The 24551-nt window shown below is 59.5% G+C and overlaps 1 protein-coding gene across 2 annotated transcripts in view; it reads right to left on the reverse strand.

Moving 5' to 3' along the window:
• Window positions 1-23975, reverse strand: part of SH3BP4 (SH3 domain binding protein 4) — a 71585-nt gene extending 47610 nt beyond the window's left edge. The window contains exon 1 of one of the 2 annotated variants that reach the window (XM_054571277.1): window positions 23860-23975. The gene's annotated coding sequence lies outside the window, so the exon portion shown is untranslated. Of the gene's footprint in view, window positions 1-474; window positions 753-23859 lie in introns of those variants that run through there. The other variant, XM_054571270.1, reaches the window with a different exon arrangement.
• Between the last annotated feature and the right edge of the window lie 576 nt (window positions 23976-24551).

Below are 24551 nucleotides of genomic sequence, written 5' to 3' on the forward strand. Positions count from 1 at the left end.
CATAAAAAACAAAGGGCTTTGCACAGGGACCCACGCTTATTGCTATGTAGTTAAACTACAAATAAATACAAGGAAACAATGGCCACAACATTAAGATAGGGATTGCCCTAATGCTTCTTGCAATTCGATCAAACACATTTTGGGGGAGGCAGGCGAGAAGGACATGGGCTTGGGCTGGGGCACCGGGAACTTCAAAGTCAAGGGTGAAGTTCCACTTCTTGGCCAGGGTAGTGGCTGTGCCTATCTCTAGGGGCGTTTAGAGCTTTGGTGATTTTCTATTCATTCCGAACATTTTCAAGTATTGTTAATAGCTCAAGACTTAGGGACCCCATGGCTTGGCTCTTTGGTACCCCATGGAACCGTCAGGACAGGTGCCCTGTGCCGCGTGGGACCTCGGAAAACGCCCCCGCCTCCCAGGCACTCGCCTTGCCCCGCAGAGAACAGAGCAGCTCCGACCTAGAAGCACAGCCCCACCTGGAAATCCTTCTCCTGCTCCCGGCCAAGCTGAACTCAAGACCTCCGGCTTCTACCTGGCAGCCCTCTGCTCCTGAGTCAGAATCCAGCTCCTCCCGGGCTGCAAGCGGCTCCGAGAAGTGGCCCCACCCCCGCGTGCTCCCGGGCCTGTAATCAGGGCGTGGGTGGTGGGCTGGGCAGGTCTCCGCCTCTCGGCCTTAGCCCAGCGCTGCCCCCCAAGGCCTCGAAGTGCCCGGTGGTGTGGGATCTGTCCCTCTCAAGGCATTTGAAAACAAGAGCCATCGGTGGCTGGGAGCTGGGAGCCACCCAGGCCACATCCTGTTTGGCTGCGGCGTTGATTCAGTCATGCCAATATTGCGGAACAAAAGAACTTTCTGCACGGGCTTAAGGGAGAGACGCCTGCCGCAGGGAAGGAGCCCAACCAGAGCTCACCGCACTGGCCGGGGGCACAGGCTGCCCAGGCTCGGGCCTGCTCAGCCTCGGGGGTCATGGGACCCACCGCTGACAGCGGGCCAGCACCTGGGACTCTGCATTTTGCCCAGCCCTCCATACCCCAGTGTCTCAGGCTCTCTAGCACTTGCCGAATGGGTGCGTGACCACGCTCTTTTGGAGGTGCAGTGAGGAAATGTACGCTGTACACAGACCACGAGTCACGTGGACGAGGGCAAACCCTGTGAGGCGCCGGCGGTGGCGGCCACCTGCGCTCCGGGCATGGTCTGAAAAGGAATGAGGACCCCCTGGAAGCCTGGCACCCAAACACCTGGCTCCTCCTCAAGAGCTGAGGAAGGGACCAGAAATGTGTTATCTCAAACAGGCCTGGGCATTTCAATGAGGACAGTTGTGGTTTTTAACTGCAATGTGCCGTGAGTCCCAGTCGGGGACCAGGTCAGGAGGCCTGGCTTTGTGAAGCAGAGTGGTGAGCTGAAGAACCTTCTGGAAAGCCCAGACCACAGGGAAGGGGCTCATCAGTGACACTCCAAAGTGGCCACCTGGCCCTTTGCCACATCACGTGAGAAGGGTGAGCCTGGACGTTCCCAGGCCTCTGGTGCTCACCCAGCACAGGGACTGCGAACTCTGCAGCGTCAGCACAGCACCTGGGACCTGCCCTCTGTCCCCGCGCGGGCCGCAGGGGCGGCGTTCCCGAGCCGTCCTGGGGCGGCCCAGGGTCAGGCGCCTGGCTCCCACCCGGACCTGCCTGCTTGTCTCTGAAAGGGGCAGCTGCGGGCAGTGAGTCAATGAAACACAGCGGCAGCTCCAGGTCCTGTCCCCACGTGGGCACACACAGACCCCCTTCCCAAGGCTCCTCCCACCGGCCGCCCCGTGTCCCTCTCCGGCCGAATCTCGTCCCTTCACTCGCATTCCGGCTCCCCTCCCAATTTATCCACCTGAAGACGCCGCAGGCCCAGCCCCAAGGCACAGAGCACGGGCCCCCCACCAGCCCAGGCCGCACGTCGCTGGACCGCGGGGCCCCTGGCCACTCAAAATGCAGCTCCCAGACCAGCAGCCCCTCGGCCAGACCTCCCGGGTCCGGGCCGGCCTCCTACCAAGACCCTGCCCGTGCACACAGATCCGGGATGGGCTGGGCGGGCGGACGGCGGGTCTGTCTGCTCTCCCGGGGTCGGGTTCCGTGAGAACCCTTCTCTCCTAAGATCGCGGACCCAAGCGCAGGGCCCGGGCCTGCGGGCGTGGGTGCGCTCAGCCACTTGCCCGGGGCCAGGTGGGTGCCGGGGCCAGCTGCCACGTCCACCGCGCACCTGCTTTACTCGGCCATCCTCGGAGGGGAGACGGCCTCACCCAGCTCCCATGCACCAACCCCTGGCCCCGAGGGGACAACCAGACAAGCAGGGCCCTGGGCCACCAACAGGAACCCCCCGCCCCCGCCCCCGCCCCGCCCAGCTCAGGCCTAGCGCGCCGGCCTGGGCATTTCAGAGGTGTATAAACAGGCCCATTGTCTCCGCCGCTCTGCTCCCGTTCTCGAGTTCACCTGGCAAGGAGACGCCGCCGCTTGTGTTTGGAAACCAGCTCCCTGGCGGGCCGGGCGAGCGGCTCACCTCTAAACGCTGGGTCCAGGAGAACAAAGAAGGCGCTGTGGGCGAGAGACAGGCCCCGGCCTGACCCGGAGGGGGCTGGGCCCCCAGAGCCCGGCTTTGAGGAACTGGGCAGCCGCTGGCCGGGGTGAGGAGGGCCCGGGCTTCTCCCTGGCCGGGGGTACCTGCGTCTGGACACTCGCTGTGGTCGCCGTGCGAGGCGGACGTGGGTGCAGAAGGCAGGGGGCGCGAGCCCCCCGCCACCCACCGATGTCCCGGCCGCGCTCTTCCAACGCACTCGCTTTCAGAACAGACTTAGATCTGTAGAAAAGTCGGGGTGAAAACAGCCCATTGTACGTAGGGGATGTTTTACACAAACCTAATGGTGACCCCAGAACACAAATGCAGAACTGAGACATGAAACAGAAGAGAGGGAACGGAGAGAAATCGCACAAGAGCTGTGTAGAGAATGCAGCGGGTTCCCAGCCCCGCTCCCCCGACTCCTGACTTCTCACAGCAGGACTGCGCGCCCAGGCGCTGGTGAGGTGGGCATGGTGCACTGTTCACTCATCTCCACCCTGCGCCCAGACTGCCACTGTTTCCCCCCCGCGCCCCTCTTCCACGCCAGGATCCCAGTCGGGGCCCCATGCGACGTGTGGCTGTGTCTCCCACGGCCCCTCTCGGCCGTGAAGCCTTCTCCCGGCGCGGGGCGACCCTGGCAGCCTCGGGCAGGGCCGGCCAGGCATTTCCTAAGTGCCCCTCGCTTGGGGCGTGCCTGACATTCCTCTCGTGGTTACTGTGGGGTCATGGTTTTGGGGAGGAAGGCCACAGAGGTGAAGCACCCTTCTCACTTTCTACCAAGGGCACACCTGTCGGCGCGGCTCGCGGCTGCTGAGGCCGACCCTGGTCCCCAGGGTCCTATGGAGCCCCTCTGCAGGCCCCACCCTCCCTCTCTACTGAAAGATTTCCCCGCATCCACTGCCAGCCAGAGGGTGTGAACACAAGCTCTTCTATTTTTAACAAAACAAGCAAAGCAAAGTACCCAGCACATTCCCAGGAAGAGAGCCTGGCTCAGCCGCCGCAGCTCCGTGGAAGCCGTGCAGCTGCCTCTTGGCCACGGACACGCGCTCCGGCCCCCTCAGGGGGAGCGAACCTAGAGGCGTGGGGCGCGCGGCGAGCCGTTTAACACTGCGGGGGGCGGGGGGCAGGGAAGGGGGCGCCTGGGAAGTGTGACTGGAGATAACCTGGCCTGGGTTTACAAAGAGGCAGTTTTAGGGGAGCCCAGACACCAGCGGCCCGGCTCGCCCCGCGCACACCTGGCCAGGTGAGCCCGTGCTGGGTGCAGGTGGCTGCCCTGCAGGGACGGAAGGGCTGCCTGCTGAAGCCCCTCGAGTCTGCGGTGTCCTTCCCGGGGGTCATCAGGTGACGGCCCTTAACCCCAGGGGCTCAGGCACCTCGGGAGGACCCACGGGTCCCAGGCACTGGCCACCACCCACCTGGAGAGCTCGGTGTCTGTGTGGGGCTTGACCGCATGGGACTGGCGGACACCTGAGGGTGCAGGGGGGCGGGGGGAAGTAGTAACACATCCTCTTTCAAGACCCTTTTGGGGAGAGACACAGGGCGGGAGGGTTAGGAGGGTGGGCTCCAAGTAGGGGCACTTTTGCTCCATTTTTGACCTTCCAAGCTGGGGTGGACCACTCGGTGCCTCAGTTTCCCCACATGCTACACAGAGAAGCTCCCAGTAACCGCCTCACCGGTGGGATTCTAGAATGAGACGTGAGCTCCTCAGGCAGGGGTGGGTGGAAGCTCTTGTCACCCCACAGAATGCAGGCCCGGTGGCCTCGGTGGGTGGCTGAGCCGCCCTGGGGAAGCTGCCCCCCCAGCGCAGGGAGAGGGCAGCAGCGGGGGCACGCTCGGCCCTGCCTTGCACTGGCCGTCCTAGGAGCTGCGGTCACTGCCCCCATCACTTGGTGGCCCGAGGGATTCCGTGCCGGGACAACGAACTCCGCAGCCAAAGCCGAAGGCCTCGTCTGCCGCGGAGCCCCCAGCACAGAGCGGCCGCCCCCACCAGGACCGGGGCTCGGCTCCCGTGCCACACCAGTTCAGAGACGTCCAGTCCGCACCGGCCCTCCCACGAGGGCCGGGCCAAGGGAGCACCCGACACCAGCTGTGAGCGGCGGGGCGTTGCGGGGAGGGGCGGCAGAGAGGGGAGCCGGGAGCTGTGCCCGGCCATAAACGCCTCGCTACCCCTGCACGCAGGGCCAGCCCGTCACGCACGCAGAAGCCTCGGGGCGGGGGGGGCTGAAGATTCCAGAAGCCGCTGGGCTCCGAGGGGGCCCAGCGCGCCGCGAGCTGTAACTCAGGAGACCACTGTGGACTGCGAGCTGAGTGTCTGCGGGACCACCCAGCCCACCCACTCCACCCACTCCACCCAACGCGGCACTGGAGGGGCCGCAAAGCAGGGTCAAGTCCAAGACGGCCGCCCACGAATCCTGAAGTGACCATTTTCCCACGGCTGGTCAGACGCTGACCCGCTGAGACAGGTGAAAACATTCCTTCTCGAAGGTTCAGGCACCGCTGCCAAACCACACCGGTCAAGCCAGACCCACAAAAACACTTGGCAGTGAGTGGGCTTACAGCCTGTGTGAGCAGCGCTGCCTACAGCCCCCCCAAACCCAGGCTTCAGAAGGGGGCGGGGCTCCAGGGCAGCCTGCGGCCGGGGGAGGGCGGCAGGAGAAGGCCTCGCTGTCTGCCCCTGCGGGTCGGCATGTGCTCGCCTTCCCCTGACGCAGACGGCTCCCCACCAGTGCTGCCCCCGACTGCTCTCCAGCAGCACTCCGGGCTGCAGGGAAGCCGCTTACCTGGCGGGGCGCTCGCTGAAACCCTGTCTGAGAGGGCAGGACGGGGCGGGCAGTGTAGAAACTGGGGAGCGCCCAGGAGTGACGCACTACGCTGACCCCCATCAGCCTCGATGCAGGCGTCACGACCAAGTGCTGTGAACAGCTCCCGGAGACGGCCCTGCGCCTGGCAGCCACGCAGGTGACGTCCGTGTGGCCTGCTCCCCAGGACGGCCGGGGGAAGCAGCCGCAGGCTGCAGGGTGGGTACGAAGGACCCCGTTTCGGCAACGACGCCCACGAGCCTTTATCTCGCAGCAATGAGTGGGGGGCCACCAGGTGGTTTTTAATTTCTCCTGCGGGGTCGGTTTTCTACACGTACGATAAGCACGGGTTGCTCATGAACCAAAAGAAAACACGTTCAGCGGGCAACCTTTGGAGTCTCCGGGCGGCTCCCCGTCTGAGATCTCACACCTGCAGGGCGATGCGCGTGTTTTATCCGTGGTTTTCACGACAATGGAATTTAGCTACAGGGACCCTTTGAACTGCTGCAGGGGGAGCGGCTTTCTGGGAGCGATGCCAGGGGAGGCTTGCTCCCAATTTCACGGGAGGAAGTCCCCTTCTCAACGGTCTGGTCAGACACAGGCTCCCCAAGCTCATGTGGAACCGGAGAAGCCCACGACATCGAAAACAACTCAATTGGGGTTTCATTTTTACCACAAGCAGCTTCTGCACCAATGCAGTCAAGAAAAAGGATCATCAAAAACACTTTACAGAAAATCTAAATACATGCTCTTGAAAAAGGGCAGGCCGGCCCCGGCTGGTGCGGCTCAGTGGGACTGGGCACCTGTTTGTCACCCCAAAGGTCGCCGGTTAGATTCCCAGCCAGGGCTCGTGCCTGGGTTGCGGGCCAGGCTCCCAGGAGGTCATGGGAGAGGCAACCGATCGATGCATCTCTTGCTCATCATTGACGTTTCTCTCTCTCTCTCTCTCTCTCTCTTCCCTTCTCTCTAAAAATAAATAAATCTTTAAAAAAGTTTTTTTAAAAATTAAGAGAGAAAAGAAAGAAAAAGGGTAGACCAGCCAAGAAGTAGAGGAAAAGGTGCTCAGCCTCACGCACCAGGAGGGACTGCAAGTCAAAACCACAACACCGCCTCCCCTCTCAGCCCCAAGGACGGGGATGAGAACCAGAAAGGAACGCGTGTCGGCGAGCGCAGAGAACCCGGAACCCTGTGCGCGGCGGGCCATCGCCAACGAGCGGCCACTGTGCAAAACAGCATGGAGGCTCCACAAGTAAAAATAAAAACAGAACTATCACACGATACAGCCATCCTACCTCTGGGTGTGTAACCAAAAGAATCAAAAACAGGGGCTGGAAGGGATATGCGCACACCCAGGGTCAGCGCAGTGGCTCGACTCACCACAGCCGAGAGGTGCGTCCTGTACCTTTTCTTCTTTTAACCACAATTAAAAATAAATAAACGAAGCTTCTAAAAAAAGAGGGAGGTCGCGCAGTAACCTGTTCTGCATTCCTCACGCAGTGTCTGAAGGCGTTTGGGTCTGCACGACACACCACAGCGACACACCCCTGACCTCCTTCGGTGCCCGCCCGGTGCCCCATCGACGGCTGGAAAGCAGTCTACAAAAACAAACAGCATGTCCAGTGTGGCTCCGTGGGTTGGATGGCGTCCCACAAAGTGAAAGGTCACAGGTTCAGGCCCCGGTCAGGGCGCGTGCCGGGGTGGCAGGCTCGGCCCCCCACCCCCGCCCCGGGCTCCTGGTAACCACGATTCTGCTTTCTGTTTCCGTGACTCTGAAAGTTCTAGGTAGCTTGTGTAAGCAAGATCATTACCGCATCTGTCCTTCTGCGACTGGCTCATTTCATGCAGCAGAATGTCCTCAACGTCCGGCCCCGCGGCGGCCTGTTGGAGGGCTTCCTTCCTTTCAAGGCTGAGCACCCCCTTGAACGCGCAGACCGCATTCTGTTTATCTGTCCAAGGACGTTCGGCCTGCACCTCTTCCTCTTTCCCTCTCTCTAAAACTACATTTGTAAAATGTTTGAGAAAGCAAACAATCCCCTCTGCCGTTGCTTGTAGAGGCAAAAAGCGATCCTGACCCGCAAAGCCGGCCGATCTCAACCTTTTCATCTTATGGCGTGTACGCTAATTACTGAAATTCTGTGGCACACCAAAAATATATATATTTTGCCTATCTGACAAAAGAACAGAATCAATCAAAAGAATAATTTTGATTGATTTACAAAAAATAATAGTCATTACCTACCCTTTTTGCTCCAAAGTGCTTTTTTAAAAAATCAGGTGCCTGTACTTGTATATAAGGGTTGCTGGTCTCAAGAATTAACCAATCAAATGCAACCTTATTATGCAACATGACGTTTAAGATGCAACCCTATTTTATAACCTACATACTTATGGTTCAGGACTGGACATTCACACCCAACTGCTATTGTTTATTGTTGTATTGTGTTAGTTGTTGTCATTTTTTGAACTTGACGATCTAAGGGAAAAGAGGTCGGTGCCCTGAAATAGTCAGCTAGTGCATGTTTTAAAAATCCTTATGGCCCACAGGTTGAAAATCGCTGCCCAAAGCTAATCAACAGAACATGGCAACGTGGAACAGGAAACGTGGCAACATGCACAACAGTCCTCAGAAGAACCGGACATGCCCAACGGCCTCGGCCCCGGAAGGCAAGGCCAAGAGGTCCCGTCCGGGACGGCCTCCGAGGGGAGCAGAGGAGAGCCCAGAGACCCCGCCGGCTCCCGCGGGGCAGAGCGACTCAGTTCTCACTTTCCAGGTGTCTGTCTGTTTGGAATTGTCACAAAAGCACCCATTATCCTTATAACTAAAAGAGGTAAGCACACCAGACTCTGAGAAAAACCAGCCTCAGGAATGATACCACTCAAGACACAATGCCAACACGGTGCCTCTAAGCTGGTGTTTTCTCTGGCTGGGCGGAGCCACCCAGGATGCTTTGAAAATCAGCGGTGCTGGGTGCCGGCCCCAGGCCTGCCGACCCTCTGGATGTGGAAGCTGGGCAACACCTGTAAGTGGCCCTCACTGTGACTCCCACGCAGGAGAAGGCAGAGGAGCCCCGCAGAGACGTCCCTCAAGCTCAGGAGTACCATCCTGTACGGAGGGATGCTGTCCAGCCGGTCCTCGGCGCCACCGCTCACTCCTGGGCTCTCAGTGACGCAGCTGGGGCTGGGACAGGCAGGCAGGAGGCCCCGGGGGAGGTCCGGGAACACGCATCACTATGGGGAACACTGTGGCCTCTTTGGGCGGGGCCTCGAGGACGCAGGGAGGGGCAGGCTAGAGAGAAGACGCTCAAGGCTGGCCAGCCCGAGCCACGCGGCCGGGCTGCAAAGCTGGGCTCACTCTGGGAAACCAGGAGGGGCGTGGGGGTCTGCGGGCCGGGAAGAAACACCATCAGCTCTCGTTCTCGGAAAAGGGCCAGGGCCAGGACTGACCCGTGCCCAGCGCGCTGAAGGACCCGTGTGTGTCAGCGAGGGAACCAAGGAGTGAGTGAGCGGGAACATGGTGGGGGTGGGGGTGGGGTCGGCCTCCAGGTGGAGGCTGGGGCCGCGGAGCCGCGCGGCTCCCTGCCGACGCTGGCTCCCACGGGACACTGCAGTCACCCGTTGCTGCCTATGACAGCACGCAGCCTCCCCATGCAGACACGGGCTCCCGGAGCGCTGGGTGGGAGGATGTGACCTCAACTCTCTCCCAACTCACCCCCAGATCAAGGCATCAAACATACAAAACCAAAGCCACCCAGTAACGCAAACAACGAAAAAGGCACAGCAGGATTAGCAGATTCGACAAGGCACAGGTCAACTCTCCCGGTGAAAACTACACCCGCCACACACCCGCCGATGCTGGGAGGGGAGACACAGGGCCCGCCGCCGGGGCGACTGTCGCTTTGCCCAGGGGCAGCCTCTGTGAGTGCAAACACTGCGCTCGTTCTTGACACCCCCCAAATCATTTCAGCTGAAATGTTTCCTTTTCTGAGAGTGAACAGCTCAGTAGACTAGACGCCCGGGACTTGCTCTGACCTCTGAACCAGAAAGGAAGGAAGCTAACAGGGCCCGAGAAGCACATTTTTCGAGGAAGAGGCCGTGGTGCAACCAGCTGCGGGTGTTACGGCAGCAAACGTGAAACACTCGACAGGGCGCTTCAACCCAGGGAAAAGCACTGCTGCCGCGCAGCGCGAAATAACCCCGCAGCAGACAGGCGACCGCGGCGGAGCGTCAGAGAAGACAGCGCTCGGGACCAGGAACAGTGAATACACACACGATGGAGAGCTTTGAGAGGACGAACCTGTCAAGTGACAAAAAGAGCCAATTATCACACAGAATAGAGCATGTAAAAAGAAAACTGTTAGTCCTGATCCAGAGAAAATGACAAAACCAGGCATGTTGGGGACCAGGTGCCTGGCTCCCGAAATACGGCCACCCGACAGACAGACCATATGGCACAGAGCGAAGAACAGAACTTAATTGATGAGCTTCGTCTAATTGATCCGTATAACACCACCCGTCCCAGGGAAAACGCTGTGCCAGGACTCGAGGATCCTGGGAACAGAAGGGTCCTGGGAACCTCCACCAGATCAGAAGTCGGAACCTGGACGGACTCCCACCGGTCCCGACAAAATGCTACGGGAAGTTAACTAGACGATGAGAGGCAAGAAAGAGGGAAAACAGAAAAGGAAAAAAATTAAATACTTAAGAACCACAAACCCTCTTGGGTTAAAGAGGGTAGTGAAATGAAACCCAGAGGCCCCCTAGAAAGGACAGGACACCGGGGTCCGCCCAGCTGTGGGCACTCACCCGCCGGCTCCCTGTAGCACCCAGTCAGGGAAGCACAAGGGTGACCCCCCACCCCTCACCGCACGGTTCCAGTGATGTTGCTACTTCCAAACAGTCCCTCTGAGCTCAAACACCCAAAGAGGCAATTCTGGAGCTTTCCATCGGTTATCACAAAGCTGGCCCGGGTGCCGGATCTCCCCGTGGACAGAGCACAGGGGGTCCTGCCCACCCTCACCATACGGAGGGACAGCCCCAGGGGGCTTCTCCACGGCAGCAGGAGAGCCACCAGTGGCACCTTGACCCTTCCAAGTGGGGAGCTGCCCACACGGCACTTACTCTTCACTTAACATAAAACAACCAACCAGAAAAGCACCACAAAACAGGCCTTCTTAGGCACCCAGATTTCTTTCTACAACACCCAACCCTCGGCGGTGGGGGCGTATGAGTCTAGATCATCCGACTGAGCGCCCCGCCTGGCGCGGCACGGGCCCTCACAGCTGGCAGTTTCAACAGAGACGAGGGGAGGTCGCAGACAGCCCGTCATGCACCCAAACAGCGGGCTCCCAGGTGCGCCCCACGCAGGGGGCGGGGGGGGGGCGGCAGGGAGACGACGGAGCCCCTCCGCCCAGATCCCCACGCTCCCAACGTCAGTCCCGCCCCATCCTCAAGCCCTGGCTTCCACTGGTGGACGGGGATCAGCCCCCTCAGACCACCCACCTGGCTACTGCCTGTGCATTCTTGTCCCACCTGGGGCTTCACCCTGCCTGCCCCCTGCCCCACCCTGCCCCGCGCTGCTCTCCGGTCTGGCAGGAAGCATGTTGTTCCCCCTATTGGTGAAACAGGCATCACCAAAGTCCCTCACCTCACATGGCCTGTGGAGATGAGGAGTTTCCAGGTAAAGGGCAAAGACTACCAATGTCCTAGCTACTGTCATACGTGCAATGTATCCGTGTTCTGTGGGACCGCCCAGGAGGGACAGAGGGACAGAGAAACCCCACTGCTTAGCACAGCGGGATTCTGCGTGTCTGAGACGTCTATTGACAGGTGCAAGGTCAGCTTGATCCAGCTGAGCGGTCACCCGCTCCCTGCCAGACAGGCGATGTCCACCCCAGCTGGACACCAGGACTGTCTGCCATCGATGAACACGACTCCATTTCCGAAGTTTCTGAGTGTCCTCATCATTCCGAGGAAGCGAAGGGAGTCACAGGCGCGGGCCCCTCCAGCGCAGGGCGCGAAATCGCACCAAGGCAACGCAGGACGCCGGCGTCTGAAACACGCGACGCAGGGGGATGGCCGCGGGAGCGTCTGCACCGCGGGGCGGGTCCGAGGGACACTCCTAGAGACTCCCGCCCGCGAACCGTCTGGCTTCGTGTCCCCTTCCGTGACCTCAACGGTTCCACTCTCACGGTCTGCGTGCCCACAATGGTGCCCGCGCACCGAGGGGCGGGGTGAACACGCCTCCTCCGTTCGTGTCCAGGCATCAGCCCCGCGTACCTTTACTCCCAGGTACCGACCATACTCACCACGTCCATGCACCCATCAAACCACCCCCTTGGCTTTAGCTGCGTCATTGGTAAGACGCAGATGATGACGCTGACCCCCTGGGTTTCCACGAGGTCCAGGGACCTGGGAGAGTGCCCGCCTGTAGGTGCTTTACAATTCTCAGCTACTGTTTCTCCACAAACATTTAAAATTTAGTTTGTTTTGCAACAGACAATAGAGGGGGTGGGAGGTGGGGGGGGGCAGAAGACCTCAGCGCCCCCTCCCACCCTCCACCAAAGCTCACCTGCCAATTTTCACACTCAAATAACAATGTTATTCCTGTAGGCTCCCTATTTGCAATTCCCAGCAGGAAAATCTGAAGGCAAAGTCCGGCTACTGAACAGCCTGACATATTCAAAGTCACGCACTGGAGTTTTCTAATTTACAGCAGCCGTAAATCCGCAGCCGTCCAACCGCCTCGCTCACCTGTTACCTGCAGCCTCCCACCCGCCTGCCACGGGATCCCTGGTGTCCTCTCCGTTTTCCTGATCATCAAAATAGCCCCGCTGCTTCCCAGAATAATCATCAGACTCCCGATTCAGCAAGCAGCCAATGTCTTGACAGTTTCACGGACGGCAGAAAAGTGGTGTTTACATCATGTTCCAGCTCCTAGGTGTGTCCTTTTCTCCTTGAAGCAACGGTTTACTCTGCGCCTTGAGGACAGCTGGGTGTCCCCACCGGAGCAGAAGGCTGTATCGAAGTGCCCCAGAGGCAGACGCGGGAGTGGCCAGGCTCACGAGGGTTAAACGCAGCAATCTGCTGGCGTGGGGCAGCCTCTCAGCAGCGCCCGCAGCACGAGGGGGGCTGTCGGGGGCAGCCGCCGGCCAGCCTGGGGCCCCGGGCCATGGCCTGGGGGCAGCCTCAAAGACAGCGGGGGGCCATCTCACAGGATCCCTCTGACGTTGTTTCAGAATCTCTGCATCTTCATAATACCTTTTTGTTTCTGGAATATAAAAACGCTGCGACTCCCTTGATGACCGACCGGTGGCTTCGTATCCAAAGTTTGGCTTTTTATATAAAGGTGACCCTTAAGAGGGGGCCGTTTAATCAGGGGATCTCACAAGAGCCCACGAGGGAGAGGCGCCGCTGTGGGAGACCGCGTGGGGTCCCAGGAGCCTGTGAGGAGGGAACCCCGCATGAGGTGCGCCGGGCCCCTCCCCGGCCCCTCTCCACCCGTTTCTCCAAGGCTCCTCCGTGCCCTGAGACAGGCGCAAAGCTGCCCGCTGCCCCGCCGCCCGCAGACGCCCCTGAAAGCAGCCACCTGGACGTCCCCTGCACGTACCCAGTCACTCGCCACCCCCCAGACCCCTGCCTGCACCCACACAACTCCTTCACGCCCCCCGACGTAGTGGGGCTTCTTGGGGGAGGCTGTCCTGCCGCCCGCCAGGCGCACCTCGGGAGCCCGGACCTCCGCCGACAGGGCCGGGCGTCTCCGGCGGTTTCCCCGCCCCCGACCTGGCACACCTCTCACACGGCCGCTCACTGCGGGCAACGGGGTGCAGGAGCTCCAGCCACACAGGAGCTGATGGGAAGGGAGGGAAGAGGGCCAGGACGGCGTCCCCGAGAGTCACCAAAGGGCCTGGGGCTCCAGCCCCCCAAACTCCAAGCCCCAGGAATAAATGCCAAAGCAGGCGAGCAGATCTCCTGGCTCCCGCAGCCCGCAATGTGCCGCCTCAGGTTCCGCCTGGCGGCCGATGACTCAGGACACCCGGGTGCCAAGCCCAGAGGTGGCGGCCAGGCCCCTCTGCAAAACCAAGCTCAGGAGACAGGCCAGAGAGGCTCCTGCTGTAACTCAGCTTCCTCTCCTGCCAGAGGACGAGGTCCTGCCCGCCAGCCCAGCCGCAGTGAGAAATGACAGTCACAGCTTCACCACCAGGGACGGCACGGAGCGCCTTCCTCTTTGTGAACCTGGAGCTGCTGAAAATCAGGGCTGTGCCGCGACCTGTGCCACATCGGCCTGCAGCCTGTCTTGTCACAGCCGATCGTAGTGACCCGGGGAGTCTGCAGGGACCGTTTTTGAAGCCGGACACATGGAAATCACTCTGCCTCCCCAGGAGGCCGCGGGCCCTGCAGAACCCCCAAGAGAACTATTTCTCATGTCCTGAAACACACAGGTCCCCCCATGTTGTAACATTCTTGTGTGCATCCTAAAAGTGGGGGTACTTCCACCCTCACCCCAAAATGCACAGCGCAGGGCATGGTAGGATCTGGACAGTCAGAAATGAAGTCCCCCCAAAGGGAGGGGTATCGGCAGGTCTAAGGCTGATGGACAAGTTCACTCAATTTTATTCAAGATGAAGCAGCTGTACCCCATGTCTCCCTTTCGGGGATGCTCTCCTGCGTCGCAAGAATACCTTCACCCAGCAATTCATATAATTAGTTCTGTGTAGATTTTAAGTGCAATAGAAGCCAAAAAAAAAAAGAAAAAAAAATCACTCAAGGGACAAACGTCCAGGCACGTTAGGATGTCTCAGGACAGTCCCTGCGGTCCTGTCTCTGACACCGGGGCAACTGGAAACTGCGCAGGAACAGGGCTTGGGAAACACGGAGGGTGCAACCCCTGCAGACCCGACCGGAAGTCTGAGCACCAGATCAGTCCCGGTTCCTCTGAAGACACGCCCGCAGCAACTGGAGATTAAAAAGCCGCGCTGGAGAAGCGTAGCGTGCGCCGGACCAAGGCCGGCTGCAGAATGACCAGGGGCCAGGGCAGGGCCGCAGTTCGCTGCCACCCCCGCTGCCTCTGGAAGGTTTAGATTTACAGGCCAACGGTCAGAGCGGTCACCGTGGGTGGCAGTTTCACTGATGTGAACTTTTTCTCCTTTTGCACTTTCTAATGTTTCTAAAATGAACGTTACTTGAATAATTAAAAGAAAAACAAAACCAAAACCGTAAGTGGACAGGGTTTAAAGAAAGGAAGAAGAGTCCTAAGAAACGAGTCCTCAAACATTTCCTAGATCCAGAAAGGACTTGGATTGAACGCAAGATGCTTTTCACCTCCCCGCCCCCACCATCCCCCAAGGCCATCAGGGCAGGTCAGACCCCGCCCCCCGGCCCCCGCCCAGGGAGGCCTCCAGCAAGGGGCTGCCAGCCTCCCGCGCGGCCCGCAGAGCCACGCTCCAGCCGAGGTCTGGGGCCTGGGTGCACCTGGCTACTCCCACGGCTCTGAGAAACAGGCCAGGTCTGGGGGCCCTAACCCTTGTGCCGCCCCCGATGCATCATCGGCCAGAGAGCGCCGTACCCTTTCTGCAGGTCAGGCGGAGCACCTGACACGTCCAAGTCCTGCGCTCTTATTTAATTCAGATCTCCACGTACTCAACACTTAGGAATAATCCACAGTGCACTCAAGGGGCAGAAGGGGCCGCGGTGCCGAAGGGCTCCCGGGTGGAGCGGGGCAGGGAGAGTGCGGTGGAGTCCCTGCCTCCGCACGTCCGTCCCCAGCCCCGGGGGTACGGAGCACCGCTACCGTCTGACAGATCAGGAAGCTGAGGCTGGAGAAGTCCAAAAACATGCCCAAGGTCAAAACCAGAAGCGAACAGAAGCCAAAGATTCGAACACAGGCAGGTGTGTGGCGTGGAGAAGCCTTGATGTCAGGACAGGAAACGAAGCAGGTCCTAACAATGGGCCGCTGGAGATGCTGCTGAGAAAAGGCCCTTCCCACGGTCCAGCCCGTGAGGCCCTCCCATCAGCCACCCCCGTCCCCTGCCGATGGCCTGGACACGAAGCACAGTGGCGGAACGACATGGTAAATGACGAGTCTCTTAATTCTTCATAAGGGTTTTCCTTGAATCAAATATGATGACTTGCAGTTACTCACAGTGGGTTGGTTGTTTCATAGCTGATTGACTGAAAAGGAACAGCCACTTACAGGAAACTCGGGCACAGTGACACAGGCGAGAGGCCCCGTAAATCCACAAAACCCCACAGAAGTCCTGTTAAAAGGCGAACTTAAGTATTTCAAGTGTGTGTCCCTGCCCCCCCAAAATAGCAACCATGTTTGAGAGAGGAGCATTTATCTAAATGTCAAATTACCCGAAACATGAACTCCTCAGGCTCTTAAAATATTTAAGGATAAAACGTGTGCGTGAGGAGACGCGCGTCCCCGGTTCCCGCCTGGAGAAAACGAGCTCCCGGCGGCCGTCCCTTCCCCAGGGCTGACGGCTACGGCCCTGACCGCGGACCCCGGAAGGGTTGGCACTCACCAGGTCCCCGATCTGTCTCTGTGAACATATAACTAACTTCGGCCCTCACTGAACAGTCCTGAAATATCATGGGTGGTTCTAATAAAACACTTAAAAAAACAAAACACAAAACGCTTAGGAGACTCCAGGGAATTCATTTTTGATGCCCAGCAAGTGATGGATCTCCTGTCATGTCACCTGGAATCCTGAAATGTGACCAAAATACAGAATTCCGGTTTCCTGGTCCAGCACCGCACAGGCGAGCTTTCCAGTGGCTGCCGCCCAGTCCGAGAGAGGAATGGGGCTTCCCTCCTGCCCGCCCCTAAAACGTAAGGGAAACAAAGCGAAACAAAAACACAGCCTTGCAGGGGATATTTGGGGCGGGGCTCACAGGGAGGGAGAGCGAGAGCGAGAGGGACCTCCGCAGGCTGCGGTCTGCGCCCCGCCCCCCCCCCCCGCACCGTCTCCCAAGCTGCTCTGGTCCCAGGGCCCAACACTGGACAGAAATGACCTTCGGGGACCACGTCAGCTCCAGCGATTAGTTCCAGTTCAATCTGAACACACTCCCTCCTTTTCCATTTATGCGCAGAACACAGGTGACTGCCTGACGGCACTGGGAGTTTAAAAAGGTTTAATGTACGTGCGTTCTTAGATATTTCATTTACTTCTTTGTATCCTGAAGCTAATAAAAATGCAAATTCTTTCCAAAGGGGCAGTCGCGTAAAATGGACACACAGAGCCGCCGGGCAAGCCTGGCTGAAGGAAATGTCAAACCGCACCGAACATGGGACGCGTCCCCGCCCACAGCAGTTCCAAGTCAGCCGATCACGACTCGTAGGCCAGAAATGACGTCGTCACAGGTTGTAAGTCTTCACCTGTCAAGCGGTCTAGGGAGAGGGTGTCGGCCTTGCCGCCGTAAGGCCCCGTGGGAACCAACGCCCTCCGTGGCCACCTGGGCCAGCCCCTCCTCACCTGTCAGCGCCTCGTTCAGAACACGTGCAGACACGGACGCAAATGAAATGCGCCCCGCACCCGGCGGCACCCCGCCAGGGGACAGCAGGCAGGTGAGGAGGCAGAGGTCAGCCCCCACCTGCGGCTCCGGAAGGTCTCCCGCAGCGGGGAGCTGCAGGGAACTGCGTCTGAGGGATAGGAGGGGCCCCCAGGCAGCCCCCCACCAAGGCGACGGAAGCCAGCGGCAGATGTCCAACCCAAAAAGGCGCTGGGGGAAGCCTTCGCACCAGTTCCTCCCGAGGACAACCATTCACGCCCCTCTCTGGGGCCACCCGCCACTCACGGGACTCTCCCTGACTCCCTGCTGTCCACCCTTCCCTGACCCTCCCCCCAGACCTCCACGGCCCCAACGTCCCCACACGGGGTCCCTCCTGTCTTGATACCCTCAAAGGACAGTCTTATTTATCACTAACATTCTTCTCTGTGGCCGAGATTCTGTGCTATTTTTTTTTAGAAGCTTCCCACTATCATCACAAGACTGTGGCCCCTAGTCTCTGATCATTCGCTACTCAAATCTGCCTGCAGGGGGCAGGGAGGGGGGAGTTCCCACCCCCAGCCTTCTCCTCCCGGGCCCCAGGGACACATCTGCAGCGGCTCCCCCGCACCGCCCCGCCCCTTGGCCTTCCTGCCCCATCGCGGGGCTGACCCCGACGGGGCCCCCAGGCCCCACTCTCCACACTCAAATCTCCACTCGGCTTCCGCACTCATGGGTTCAACTCTAAGGGCGGCCTCTCTCCATCGGCCCCTCCCTGACCAGCCGGGCAGCCCCAACCTGTGCACAACACCTTCTTAAATTCCGCTCCCCAGGGGCCTGCCTTGCCTCTTCTCAGTCCCGGATCTGCTAACAAGGCAGGCTCAAAAGTTCAGCGAACCTTGCTTCCCACGTGCATGCGGCCTCCAAAGAACGCTCTCACTGTTTTAAAGCAACATTACGGCTAATTATGCTGGAGAAAAAAATTAATCAGCATATGTGTGCCACCAAGCTCAAGGACTCTTACGAAAAAAGTCCTTAGCTGTCGGGTTCCTCCTTTCGTCGCCTGGCAGTCCCGGGAAGCTCCTCTAGACGCAGGTTCTCTGCCCGGCCCGGCCCACCCGAGGGCATCTCCTCACGTCATCCGGGCCCCTTCTCCGTGTGAGACCGGCGGATGCAGCCCAGGCGGGGCCAGCAAGTGCGCCAGCGCCGTGGAGGGGCAAGGCCGCAGGAATGAGACGACAACTGGCAGCCGGGAAGACGGGGTCTCTGCCCGCCTAGTCCCCACTCGGAGCTTCCGCTGGAAACCCTTCCTGGGCTCCACAAGGAAAGCTCCGCCTTCTCAGCGTCCAATTCCGCGTCTGCCATGCCCGGCCCTGAACTGCCTCTACCGGCCAGAAAAGGAGCCAGCCGGACAGTTAACCTGGCCAGCGCGCAACCTCAGGGGGCGCCCTGATCATAAATCCCTAACCGGGCAGGTCGCGGGGCGGGGGCGGGTGGGGTCCCTACCTGGCCTGGTATAACGGTAGGTGGTTACCCGCCAGGCCTATAGAAAGGACTACCTTTGTCTCAGGCAAGCCCTGTCCACGGTTTCTGGGCATCTAGGTTCACACGCTGTCAACAGATGGTCGTTGGCGCCAATTCAACGCCCACAGGCACTGCCAATCCGGGGTGTGGTGACGGAGGGAACTTAGAGAGCCTTGGTCCCGTGGGTGGCCCAGGACTGCAGGGGAGCCTCAGGAGGCAGCTCAGTGCCGGCTGCTCCGCGAAGGGCGGTGCGCATGAGAGGTCCCCCTGCAGAAATGGCGGCTTTTTAAAACTGGAGCCCAGCACGCTGCCCGGAGTCCTTCTTAGTAGGCGCCTTCCTTACCTCCTCTCCCTTTCAGGCCTCACAGCACCTTCTTCTGACTCCTGGAAGTGTAACTGCACCCCCCCCCCCCCCCCGCAGACAGCACACAGTCACGAGAACTCTCCCATCACCCAGTCCCACCTCCACGCCCGCCTCCTTCCGTCCCCCCCTAAATTCTACAGGTGCGCAAGGACCTGCCAACTGGTCCCGCAGAGCGTCGGAGATCTCGGTCCCCGGCAACGTCGCTGCTTTGGCTCCCATAAACTCATAAAACTTCACGGCTTGGACATTTCTTACAGTGACACTTTCCAACTTTCTTCTTCCACGCACATTCCCTACACCGGTGGACTTCGGCCCCGGAGAGACATCAGAACGGCGATTGTACCTGGGAGCTTTTAAATGCTACTCACAGCTGAGCCCCTCCCCCTGCCCCCCGAAATTCTGATTCAACAGAAGGGGGCAGAGAAGTTTTTAAAAACAGCCCCCAGGTGGTTTTAAGGTGTGGCCTGAGTTTTGAGGCTGGCCAGCAGAAGGCAGCCAACCATTTCATCCATTCAGGAGGGGGCTGGGCAGGTGGGCTCAGCCCAAGAAAGGTAAGCCTGCCTGGCTCTTCTTGGCTCCTACAGGTTGTTCCATATTTAGTAATGTGCAGCCTCCACACTGGCAGCCTGAGGTCAGCCATGGTGAGAGGTATTTACACCCGGTAATTGGCAGATGCTACACGCAAGGCTCTTGGGTGCTCCACCGCCACCCCCAGGGAGCAGGTTTCTCTGCAGTGGTTCACTGCAGGCTGGGGTCCTGCTACCTTGGATAAGCTAGAAAAGGAAATATTTGTCTTCCATTCCAGCGGGCAGACTTAGTAGGCTTCCAAGTTCTGAAGAGAGGGCAGGCTTTTCCTAAACCGCACAGACTAGGGGAAGAGGGAAGAGGGAGAGAGAGGAAGGAATGGTTTATAAGAATCCGGAACCACAAAATCGTTTCTGCAGAAAGTATTCTTTTTGATCTATTCAGACGAGTTGGGCTAACCAACTTCGGCAGCGTTCAGTCCAGGGACACTAGTTTTTATCCAGGAGATAAGAATAATCTCAGAGCCTGTCATTCCTGAGATTGGAAACCTTATCTTACATTTACTTGGCCGCCTTTCCATAATCTTAATCTTATTCCCGTGACCTCATCCTCCCAGAATACTTTCCCCATGAGGTGCCTGGTGCTGCGTTATCGCCTCTTCAAAACCGAGGTCTTTCTAATAAATCCACTTTCACCTCACAGACAGGGCGAGGGTGCCAGCCCCTGGGAACAAAGGTGCACGTATGGCCGTCTTCCCTTCATGCTGAAAAGATTTCATGGATTTTAAAGATTTCTGAAGGTTTTTTATCATGGTGTGAGGAAGGCAGGCTTCCTCCCCGTTTCGTGCCTAATGCTACCAACATTTGAAGTGACCGGCCGTTTGTTTAATTTCAGCTCCCTGGGAGACGTCAGCGGGGAGATCAAGCTGGGCTCGAGCAGATCCAGGTTCGAGTCCCAGCTCCAGCACTTAGTGAATGAGCTATTACGTTGGGAAAGCGACGTAAATTCTCATAGTTTTGGTGAGGATTTTAAAGTGTGCACACAGGGCCTCAGCAAGTGATACCTATTTCTTCCCCCTAAAACACCCCAAATCTTGATTTAAATTAGGCTAACTCAGTCCACCATTCTCTCCCTCGAATCTGCAGGCGCCTTCTGCTGGTTCGGGAAGGTCTTTGCTGGCCCCACAGCCCGGAGGCCGTGCCTACGGTACGGGACCCCACCTTTCCCTCCCTGAAACACACCACACACGCCCTCGATTTCTCGAACAGCGTCTGCACCCTCTTGCCTGCTTCTAACGGCTGAAGATCAACATCCTTTCCCGTGGGCTGCTGGTCCTTCCCGGTCCGGTGCTGTTGTGCATGGAACAGGGATGCCCTTGTGCGCACGGAAGGTCCCGGGTAAGTAGTAGCTGGATTGTTCCCTGGGTGTGTGGGGGCTTGAATTACTTTTCTGTCACTCCTCCAGAGGGTAGTGGCAGAACATGGGGCTCCTGTTGTGTGAGTGGCAGGGGAACCGGGAGACCTGGCTCCCGCGGCCGCGAGCCAACCAGGACAGCTGGAGCGAGGCCGGCCTAGGCACCATCTGCAACGTCTATTTCCCCCCTCGGCGACCTTTCCCAGTCCCGGGTTGTCAGGCAGCGACCTGGGGACAAAGAAGTCCTAGAGCCCACCTCCAGGGCCTTGGGAAATAAAATATCCCAGGGGCTTGACTCCAGTTCTCAGAAGGAAAATGGCAACACGGCCCAATTCAGGTGTCGAATTTGAAAATAACAAAGCGAAGGGAAACCCACATGGCTGGCCCAGGGCCCGCTCACTGAACAGCCGCTTCTTCTCAGTGAAAACAGGGCGAACACCTCCGACTGGGAGACAGGGAGACAGGGAGGGTCTCCGGAGCTGGGGCGGGGTCACCAGGGGCGAGCTGGAGGCTCAGCTGCTTGTTTGGGCCAAGGGCTTCCCGAGAACCTGGTGGAAGCCGGGAGCCTCCTCCCCAGGAATGCAGGGGTGGGGGGGCACCCACACCTCCCACGCCTCACTGGCTGGGATCCAAGGCTAAACCCCACTCCCATTAGCATATCTTATCATCAGACTAGAAACCAACATTAGAATAAGAAAGCAGTCTGTTCAGGCGGCCTGCAGGAAAACAATTCCAGGCAGCCCGGGAACAGAAAGCAAGTTCACAAACAACAGGGAAGGGGAAAACCCAGCCAGACGCCCCCCTCCCCCCACCCCGTTTAGGAAGCGCACCTTACTAGACAATGAGCCCCACTAACGACCCTTATCAGTGGTTTGCCCAGCCCCCTTTCTGGGTCCTTCCGGAAACCCCCGGTGTCTGGGCTGGGATCAGCCAGGAGACCTTGGGCAGACCAAAGTGTTGGTGGGAGCAACAATAAAAAAAAAAATGAAAACTATCAGATGACAAACTGGAGCCCGTGAGGCGTTCACAGAAAGAAGATCTTCCCCTGCGGTGTCTGTTCTGGGGGAACAAAAGGCAACCTGTGCTCCGGCCCCCCAGCCCGGCCCCCTGGCCTCTTCACTGAAATTAACAAACGGCCAGAGTCTCCCCTAATTGTTTTCCAAGGTCACTGAGGTGTGTGGTGCCTGAGACTTGAGACAACAGGAAAAACACTAGAGCTCGCAGGAGCTTCTCCTGCACGGCCCATCTGAGCGGGTCATTGTTCATTTAGTAAACAAGTGAGCCAGGGCGCAGACCCCCGGGAAGCCAAGTCTGCGCACTTTCTGAGCTCCTCTCCCAGAACTGGCTGTTCCCTCTTGGGTCAGCGTGCCCTCGGCAGTCCACGCAGGGACACGCCTCAGGCCTGGGCAGCTTGGGGCCTGTGTTAATATCCATGCTCCCTGACCCGCTCCCCCTCTGCCCAGATGCGGAAGGCAGAGAGGAGGGGATTGTGGGCACACCGTCTGTTTTCCAAGGCCCCCCATTCTCTGGGAGCCTTGGCCTGGCCAGGCTGCCCTGAGCCGGGGACCAGGGCGGTTCTCCAGGCCGCGCCAGACGTTCCCGGGGTCTGTCCCCTGGCCAGGGTGGCCAGGTGGGAGGCAGACTGTTTTATGTGATGAGGACGGCAACACAGGACAGCAAGCAGAAACGCTCCCTCGTCTCTTCAAGTGTAGCCGCTGTCCATCCAAGGATGGCAACATGCTTTGCAAACCACCCATTAATTTTTATGGTGGCCTGAGAAGCAGATTGAGAATCATTACCTTCATTTTTACAAGGAAGGAGCCAAAACCACAGGGGAGGGTGGAGAGGCACAGGGCCAGTCCTGCCTGAGCCAGTGTCCCAGACTGACCACTTCTCTCTCTCTCTCTCTCCCTCCCTCCCTCCCTCCCTCAGGCCTACAGAAGGCATGGAAAACACCTCTCGCTGGAAGGGGGGCTGGCACCCGCCCAGAGAGAAACCAGGCCCATAAACCCAAACTTTGGTGCTCAGGGACAATCCCATTCTGATGGGTCGGAAGGGAAGAATGAAATAGATTACTTTTGACTTCAGCTAGAGGCTCTAGTGGCCACTTATTAATGAAATCTGCAAGCGTGGGACCCCGAAGAAGATGAATAAATATTAAAGGTGGTAGGAATTGCAGGATCAGTGATGGCTGGTTTCTGTTTTATAAGTCTCTATTTCCATGTTTTCTACCCAAAGAATAGATTATTGTTTTTGTGATTAGAACGAAAGTTACGGGAACTTATTACTACTGATAAGCAGACAGTAGCAGGCTGCAGCACTAACTTGGAAGGAATGGTACGAATAAAATCCTGTCCACTATGCACGTAGAGAGTCCCGCGGCTCCTTGAGCCAGCCAGGACCCCGGGGAAGGGCCAGAGCCGGCCTGGACCCCCGCTGCAGGGCCAGCCCCGGGCTCGGAGCCACAGAACCCCAAGGCTGAGACCATACTGACCAGGAGCCGCGCCGCGGCGCGGGCGTCCCGGGAAACATCCCTTAGAGAACAACGTGCCCCACCCGCCGGCCGCCGGTGCTGTCACCTCGCGACTGCTCGGTCACCGCACGACTAAGCCAGAAACCTGGGTTTTCATTTCCATCCTAAAACGAGGGATCTCCTAAGTTGAAATATGCATTGTCACCAACAAGTTTAACCCGGGACCACGCGCCCTTCCCTCCACCTGGGGGCCGCAAGAGGGGGCGCCCTGGACCTTCCAGCCTTCGGGGAGCCACAGCCGCGCGAGGCGAGTGAGCTCCCCCCATATCTGTGCCCTGCAGTCGATGTGGGCCACCCCACACGGCCGTCCCGGGAAGCGCCAGGGCCAGGAGAGCGAGAATCTGCCAGGCTCAGGCAAGGAATCCGAGTGCGGCTCGGCACCGGAACCCCTACCCGCCCGCCTGCGCGGGTGACCGGCGAGTCCGGGGAAGTCGCAAGAGGCGCGCGAGGCTTCCAGAAGCCGCCAGGCACCAGCCGCACCGAGGTACCCCGGACCCCGAACTCAGGCGGCGGGAGAACGATCGGCGATCGATCGGTGCCAAACCCGCCGAGCCGGAGCAGGCGCCGCGGGAGCGAGGCCGGGCGCGGGGCTGGAGCGCCTGCAGGGGACCGCCCGGCGCGCCGACTACCTACCTGGCTCGCATCGCGTCCCACCGGCTCCTGCGACTCTCCTCGCGGTCTGGGAACTCTCCCGGCCTGGGGCGCGCGCGGCTCAGCGGGAATCACCGCGCGGCGGCGGCGAGGGGCTGGGACGCCGAGAGTGCCCGAAGCGCTCAGCCCCCGCCTCCGCGAGTGGAAGGAGGTCCCCTCGTCGGGGCGGGGTTCGGGGGCGGGAGCAGGGCTCGCGAGGGAGTGACCCGGGCGGGAATCGCCGGAGCCAGCAGCAGGGGTGGTCTCCGTGCCGGGGCGGGGTCTAAGGGGCGGGACAGAGCGGTGGCCTCTCAGGAGCAGGGCGTGGACGAAGCTGAGCGGAGGCGGGGCGATCGAGAGAGGCGGGCCGAGCCGAGGCCGGCCGGAGGCCGGGGGCGGGGTCGAGCGGCTGTCGCCCGAAGGCCGGAGGCGGGGCGTGTTACCAGGAGCGAGGCCGTGGCACTTTGCCGCAGGCGGGGTGGAGGGGCAGTTGGCTCCGGGTCTCCAGAGTCCCGCGGGATCCCGCCTCGGCGCCTCATTCTCTTCCTCTTCCCGGCGCCGACCAGAGAGCAGACTCCGGGACGCAGGGCGTCCCCGGGATCGTGGTCCCTGGTACTGGGAGCGTCTGGATGCGGCCGTTTCATAGAGACCTTTTGGCCGAACTCCTGTGCCTATGACATTCGCATCCTCTCACT

The sequence above is a fragment of the Pteronotus mesoamericanus genome, unplaced genomic scaffold, assembly GCF_021234165.1.
Source record: "Pteronotus mesoamericanus isolate MK-2021 breed Mesoamerican mustached bat unplaced genomic scaffold, CSHL_Meso_final contig_1018, whole genome shotgun sequence".
Lineage (NCBI taxonomy): Eukaryota > Metazoa > Chordata > Mammalia > Chiroptera > Mormoopidae > Pteronotus > Pteronotus mesoamericanus.